The sequence below is a fragment of the Tachyglossus aculeatus genome, chromosome 1 (genome assembly GCF_015852505.1).
Source record: "Tachyglossus aculeatus isolate mTacAcu1 chromosome 1, mTacAcu1.pri, whole genome shotgun sequence".
In the NCBI taxonomy this organism is placed as follows: Eukaryota; Metazoa; Chordata; class Mammalia; order Monotremata; family Tachyglossidae; genus Tachyglossus; species Tachyglossus aculeatus.
This window is the reverse complement of record NC_052066.1, coordinates 158,565,271-158,572,954: the sequence shown is the minus strand read 5'-3', so window position 1 is coordinate 158,572,954 and position 7,684 is coordinate 158,565,271. Positions and strand designations below refer to the sequence as shown.

General features: G+C 47.5%; 1 long non-coding RNA gene across 1 annotated transcript; it reads left to right on the top strand.

Moving 5' to 3' along the window:
• Nucleotides 1–357: 357 nt before the first annotated feature.
• On the top strand, nucleotides 358–4,483 carry LOC119925719. The gene is made up of 3 exons (XR_005449826.1): nucleotides 358–1,241; nucleotides 1,692–1,748; nucleotides 2,110–4,483. It is a non-coding gene; the product is annotated as an uncharacterized LOC119925719 (long non-coding RNA).
• The last annotated feature ends 3,201 nt before the right edge of the window (nucleotides 4,484–7,684 follow it).

Below are 7,684 nucleotides of genomic sequence, written 5' to 3'. Positions count from 1 at the left end.
GGTGAAAAAGGAGAAGTGTGCTTCATGCAAACAACCTACTGCTTTTATTTCTCTACGCAGGTCTTCAAGGCCTGAAAAGAGAATACCTGAAGTGGGGAAAGAGAAATTTGCTCTATGCAAAAAACTTTCCCATCGGTTAGTCCACATGCGATCTGCAAGGCCTAAAGAGAAAATATAGGAGCTGGAAAAGGATAAATTTTCTTCACACACAAATGTCTCCCGAATGTAAATCTACCTTGCAGCCTTCAAGGCCTTTCGATAGAGAATGATTAAGGTATTCTTGAGGTGGAAAAGGAGAAATTTGCTTCATGCAAAAAAACCTCCTGCTTTTCTTTACCTTAGGTCTTCAAGGCCTGAAAAGAGAATATTTGAGGTATAAAAGGGGAAATTTGCTTCATGCAAAGCATCTCCACGCTTGAATTTCTCTAACGTAAACTCCTTTAAGACCAGCCTAGAAAATATAAACGTGGGAAAGGAGTTATTTGCTTTATGCAAGAAAAAGAAAATCTCCTACTTATTTCTCTACCCACGGCCACCATGGCCTGCAAAGAGAACATTTGAGGGGTTGAAGGAGATATGATTCACATGCTAATTTCATCTTTTTTTTTAACCTCATCCTTCAAGTCCTGTATCTTGTGACAGAGAAAACATACTATTCTTGGCGTGAAAAGGAGAAATTTTCTTCCTGCCAAATTATCCCCTTTATTTTGCCACCAAAGGCTTTGCCTTCCATAGCCTTTCAATTAGGAGAGAAAAGAAAATATTTGGGACTAAAGAAAAGGGCAAAGGTTTTATCATGCCAACAAACATCCTCCTTCTCACATCACCTCAGGCCTTTAAGGCCCTTCAGTTGAGAGTTGAGATGACAAAGGAGGAATGTGCTTCTTGCCAGTCAATCTGCCATGTATTTTTCCACCTTAGGTCTTCAAGGCCTTTTACTAGATGGTGGAGACGGACTAACTGGATTTCAAAACAGAGAGACTAGATCCATGCACATTCTAACTGGCTCCATGCAGATAGCTAACTGTGTGTCCTCCTGAGCTGTCTTCAGGCTCCACCCCTGGTCTTTATGGCTTGGGCTGTTGCAGAGAGCACAGAGGTAGGAATGTAGGTGAAGAGCTTCATGCTAATCCCCAACCCCGTAATCCCTGAAAGGGTTTTCACTTTGTCCTTCCACTCTGCCTGCTCTTCCCTCGCAACCTTGGACCAAGTCAACAAACCACTCTGTGGCACCTAACCAGGTAGGAAGGTGGACGATGAATGGGAGAGGGCTGGGTTTATGATTTTTTGGAATGCTAGTTTCAGGCGCTTGTGAGGACCAGTCACTCCCCGTGTGCTTGAAGAGGCTTAAAAAATTTATATTAAGACATGACTTGGGATTCTTTAAAACCACAAATCATTTGTTTCCACATTTGGCTACTATTAAAATATCATTCAGACCTTTGTAAAAATGTTGAGTTGGTCCAGTCAACATTGCAGTTGTCTCCAGTGCCTGTCTGATTCACCTAGGAAATCTCCCTGTCAGCTTGCCCTAGAGTGCAAATGAGTTGGTTTTTCGTTTGGATGAAGTCATTTTTTTCCACTCTGGTAGCAGTGACTTGGCCATCATCCTTCCCTGAATTGAGCCTATTGGTTTGTAGCCTCCTCTGGAACCAGATTTTCTCATACTCACTCTCCTGCCCGTTCTCTAGATTCAGCATCCTAAGAGCTGAGGTGGTTTGGTGTGGAAATGATGGAGAATGGAACAGGTAAGCAGCAATTCCAGAGAATGTATGTGCGTACACACACACATACACACACACAAATAGATAGATATATGATATATATATATAGATAGATAGATATACGTTAAAGAGAGTAATTTTCAGTTCAACTGTTGGGATTACGATTCTTCCGATGATTTTTCCCTTTTCTGCTTGGTGTGTGTGGTGAAATATCACACGAACCACATCTGGCTCCTCTTCTCATTGCCCAAACATTCATTAACCAAGCTTTATGAAGGAGAAAAAGTTATCCAAATGAAACCGATTTTAACTCCTGAATCTATGTAGTAGACATATGTGGAGGTGCACAATAAAGAATGGAACCACATTTTCTCTCTCCCTGCAGGGCCAGCTAGCACTACTCAAGAAAAGCTCCGTTTCTTCCATCGAGTGTTCACCTCTAGAAGAGTAGAGAATGAAGGAAAATCCAATGATGGTTGGGTTTGGAGAAAATCCGGCTACCGGTTAAGAGAAAACTGTTCTGGACCTGAGGTTCAGTCTGGAGCCTCTGGTCCAGGATGTTAGAGGGTGATAAAAGAAAATTTGAGGTGGAGGAGGAGGGGTTTTGCATCAGCCAAATTCTTGCAAAACTTAACTTCATACAAAACAGCCTCTCCTCAGCTGATCTCTTGTCTTGGGTCTTCAAGGCCCTGGAGGGAGTAGGGAGAAAGTAGCTTCCGGCAAAAAGCTCCCCTTTGGTACATCAACTCCCGTCCTGGCTACTCTGGCCTTTGTGGTGGGTGGTGGGGAAGGGGGGAAATCTGCAAATAATCTGTACAGGGGCAAACGGGAGATTCTCTTCATGCAGAACCTCCTGAAAAACATGGTCCAGCTATGAAAGAAATCCCCAGTTGGCCTTTATGGCTGCACTTCTGGACCAAGAAATTATCCTCATAGATGGTCTGGGATATTTCTCTTGTGAGCCTTCTGGATTTCAGAGGGGTTGGGGCTGAACCCATTTGACCTTATAGCCTCATTTTCCATGTTCGTAAACTGTCCAGTTTGATAGGGAAATACCTTTCAAAATTCTGTAGTGTTATGTCAGGACTACAATTTCAAACCTGCATGACAAAAGCACAACAGAGAGAACTCCTTGTCCTCCTCTAAGTCCTTATTAACCAACTCAGTGTTCAATGGAATGTTATGTTTCTCTCACTCAAAAGATATGAAACTACTAAAAGCCTTATGCAGTCCATCACACCAGCATTTCAAATGTCAATAAAATAGCTAAATAAAATAAAAATAAACATAAAACACAACTAAAGGTAGCACAATAAAATACGATAAAATAGTTTAAAATAAAAATTAATACTAAAATAATTAACATTTAAAATGACATATAAATCCATGCAACACTCATTCCATTGAACATAGACGTTTGGGATATCTTAGGACAAAAAAAATACCAAGCATTGAAAAGCCAAAAATTGGTGAGGTCTATCTCTCTGCATTTTCTACCGTGATTAGATGAATGTCTTTATGACCGCAAACTGACTATAACACTATAGACGCACCCAAAACCTCAAGGGAGAATTCTGTCCAATTTCCAAGCAATTTTACCTCATACGCTTTTGTTCTAAGAATGCCTGTCACACTGAGTATTTTGTTCTCAAGGTTTTAAACCTGTACAGATTTGGGGGGCTCCTACTCCCGGCTGGATCTTGGATCTGTGGTAGGCACCGGTAGGAGCAGAGGTAAGTGCCGGGGGGCCCGAAGGTAGAAATGCACTAATTCCCGTGAAGGGTGGGTTTGAGGGATATCCTCAGGGTGGCCCTGGGAGCTGGCAAGTGTCACCATGATGAATGTCAGTGTATTTACACCTGCCTTTGCTTTTCTACTTCCGAATCTGCTGGTAGGATCTTTTTGTTCCCCACATACAGCAGAGAGAATCAGTGATCCCAGATCTGGGGGAAAAAATGAAGTGAAGGTTCAGCTGGTGGACCAAGAAGGAGAATTGACGCGACACAATCCCATCTGCCTTTGGAGGCGCGGCCTCTGTCCCTGCGGCCCCTTCCTGCAGTTGGCGGGGGTGGGGAGGGGAAGCAGGGACAGCCTGGTGAGAGGGGACCAGGGAAGGAGGGAGGTGAGGGGCCAGGCCTGAGGCGGTGGGACGGGAGATCTAAGCCCATGGTGGCACTGCCACTAGGTGCCCCCTGACCCTCAGTGTGAAGCCTGCTGCAGGGGGGACGGTGGCAGTGCAGAGGAGGGAGTGGCAGGGAGGAGGGTGTTGCCGGGGACCCCTTCTCTCACTTTTCCCCTCTTTGCCTCCCCTTGTTTTTCTCCAGCCACTTCCATTTCTCCTCCTTCCCTTTCTTCCCTAAAATAAAAGTCAAAACCATTGCTTCCACAGCATCCCAGCATTCAGGGACCACAGCTCTCCAGCCGAGCCAGCCCTAAGTTCCTCCTGGACCCTCCACAGCGGAAGGGAAACCATCGAGAAGCCCTCTTGACTCCACTCCAACACCACACAACCCGAAGACCCAAGCCTCAGGAGGGAAACCATCCCGAAGCCTTCCTGACTCTACCCCAGCCCCTCACCACCCCAGACCCAAGTGTCATGAGGGAAACAATCCCAAAGCCCTTCTGACTGCACCCCAACCCCACCCAACCCTAGACCCAAGCCTTTGGATGCCTTCTTGGGCGTGAAGCTATTTATGACTACAACCTGTCCCTGCAGCCCTTTACTGCGGGGGTGGGGAGGGGAAGCGGGGACAGTCCGGTGAGAGGGGACCAGGGAAGGAGGGAGGTGAAGGGCCAGGCCTGAGGAGGTGGGACGGGGGGGGGGGTCTAAGCCCATGGCGGCACTGCCACTAGGTGCCCCCTGATCCTCGGTGTGAAGGCCGCTGCAGGGGGGGCGGTGGCAGTGCAGGGGAGGGAGGGGCAGGGAGGAAGGTGTTGCCGGGGACCCCTTCTCTCACTTTTCCCCTCTTTGCCTCCCCTCCTTTTTCTCCAGCCACTTCCATTTCTCCTCCTTCCCTTTCTTCCCTAAATTAAGAGTCAAAACCGTTGCTTCCACAGCACCCCAACATTCGAGGTCCACAGCGCTCCCACCGAGCCAGCTCTAACTTCCTCCTGGACCCTCCACAGCACGAAGGAAACCATCCAGCAGCCCTTGTGACTCCACTGCAGCACCACACAACCCGAAGAACCACGCCTCGGGAGGGAAACCATCCCGAAGCCTTCCTGACTCCACCCCAACCCCACACAACCTGAAGACCCAAGTCTCCGGAGGGAATACATTCTGAAGCCTTCCTGACTCTACCCCAGCCCCTCACCACCCCTGACCCAAGTGTCATGAGGGAAACAATCCGGAAGCCCTCCTGAGTCCACCCCAACCCCACACAAGACCCAAGCCTTTGGATGTCTTCCTGGGCCTGAAGCTATTCATGACTGCCCTGGTGCCACTCCGCCCTCCCCCTTCCAGATATTCAGAGAAAACCTTTTCTTCCCCCAGACCTCTGTAAATGAATAAAATTGTGAAAATCCCATCTCACATCTCATGGTCTTCCTTTGCTTGTGGTCTTTGTATGGTTCAAAGAGATGGTGTCTGCACAGGCTAATCAAGGCAGATGTTCAGGGCTAATGACTAAAACTCATCTTTGTACAAAGGCAAATGAAGGTGGCAGCCCTGCCTGAGGGCTTTACTGCAAGCAGATGGATGGGAACTCCGGAGCCAGCCAAAGGTGTGACTACTCTGACGAAAAAGCGGGAGCGTGATCTGTGGCACTAGTGATGGTATTTGTTCAGCGCTTAATAGGTGCCAGGCACTGTACTAAGCACTGGAGTGGATACAAGCAATTAGAGTTGTACCCAGTCCCCAACCCATATGGGGCTCACAGTCTCAACCCCCATTTTACAGATGAGATAACTGAGTCCCAGAGGAGTGAGGTGACTTGTCCAAGGTCACACAGCAGACACATGGCAGAGCTGAGGTTAGAACCCATTGCCAGCTTACTCCCAGTCCCATGCTTTACCATGCCATGCTGCTCCCCCCAAAAGTAGGGCTCATCCTGGACATGAACCCAGGACCTCTCGCTCCCTAAGCGAGAATCATACCCTTGGACAGACAAGCCGGTAATATGCCCCCGCTTTTTCACAAGTTGGGTTTTGGGGATTTTTTTTTCTCTGCCTGCTCCGAAGGGACCCGCTGTGCCCTAGATCCAGACTGAAACTGTCCAAGGAATAGCTGGGAGAGTGCACAACTTCCTTGGATTAATGGGCCAAAGATAAAACGAGAACAACTCACACATCCTTGTTGTACCTACTGGCTTCTAAACCATCTTTTCACAGCTCTGCCCCACTACCCATTCCTAGCACTTCCCAATCCAACTGAGACATACACAATCATTCCCCTTCAGAGCTGGGGAAGAGGAGCAGAAACTGGTAGAGCAGATGAGGAAGACTTGCTGCTGCCAACACCCGCGGGTCTCGGGAGTTGCTCCGGGGCTTAGGCCAGCCTATTTTACCAGGGCAAAAACTGAAATTGCGCTTTTTCTAATCAAGCCTTTTTCCTCTACTTTCAAGCATTCCCACTTGTACTCTCAGCTCCATTCAAAATTTAGGGACCTGTAGAATAGCCATAAAATATTAAATCCTTCTCCATATTGTGGAAAGAGTGGTTGAACTATTTTTTTTTTTACTATTGAGCTTATGAAAGTTATGTGACTCTTGTATGACGGTAAAACATTTCACATAGACTGTATGTTCAATTCTGGTTTTAATGAAGAGAAAGAATTCATTATCACGTTACCCCCCCACCCAAGGATTTCAGAAACCAGGCTTACAGGAAGATATTTTTAAAAAGGTATGAGTATTCTGACATTCTGATGAAACATGAGAATAATCATTGATTCCTACTGGACATTCACCTGGTGACTGCTTGCTTTTCTCCTGGAGAGCTTCCCGGTGAATGATCAAGATTGGGCTCTCCGTTCTGAGGTAACACTGGCAGTGAGACTGCACCTAGGAGGACCTGTAGTTTTGAGAGACACTTTTGCACATTTTATCCATTAAAAACACAGTTGGACATCTCATCCGGTCTTGTGACCTGTTGGGGACATGGCTCTAACCCCACTGGTTAAATCTGGGAAAGGTAGATCCTACTGCCAGCCTTTTAGGCGGAAAAAATGCCTCCAAAACATACCATGTGTTCCATTGCTTCCCTCGCTTGAACAGTAGTAACCATTATAATTGTGGTATTGTTCAGCACTTGCTCTGTGCCCAGCACCCTTCTACGTGCTTGGGTTCTTACGAGGCAATCAGGTGGGACACAGTCCCTGTCCAGAGATGGGGCTCAGAGTCTTAACCCGCATTTGACAGATGAGGGCACTGAGCACAGAGAAGTTAAGTGACTTGCCCGAGGTCACACTGTAGACAAGCGGTGGAGTAGGGATTAGAATTCAAGTCCTCTGACTCCCAAGCCTGGCCTCTTGCCACTAGGCTATGCTGCTTCCCCACTTTACATGCATGCCTCTCTCCCCCACTATGTGGAAAGTCCTGGTGGGTAGGGATCGTGTCTTATCAACTGAGTATTGCAATCTTCCAAACACTTAGAAAAGTGCTGAAAGGTTACAAATGCAGTTGTGCCCGAGGTGACACGGAAGGGAAAGGAACTGGGGAAAGAAGACCTTTGCCCGGAGGTAGAAAAAAAAAATCATGTTTTTTTGTGAAGCAGCGTGGCTCAGTGGAAAGAGCCCGGGCTTTGGAGTCAGAGGCCATGGGTTCAAATCCTAGCTCCGCCAGTTGTCAGCTGTGTGACTTTGGGCAAGTCACTTAACCTTTCTGTGCCTCAGTTTCCTCGTTGGTGCCCCGCCATGCATCGCCCCTGTCTGGGCTACTGGGCCCTGCTCCTCGCCCTGGGCCTCTGCCAGGGCCACGGGGGGATGAAGCGGAACGTGTTGCTCATCCTCGGTGAGTGTCAC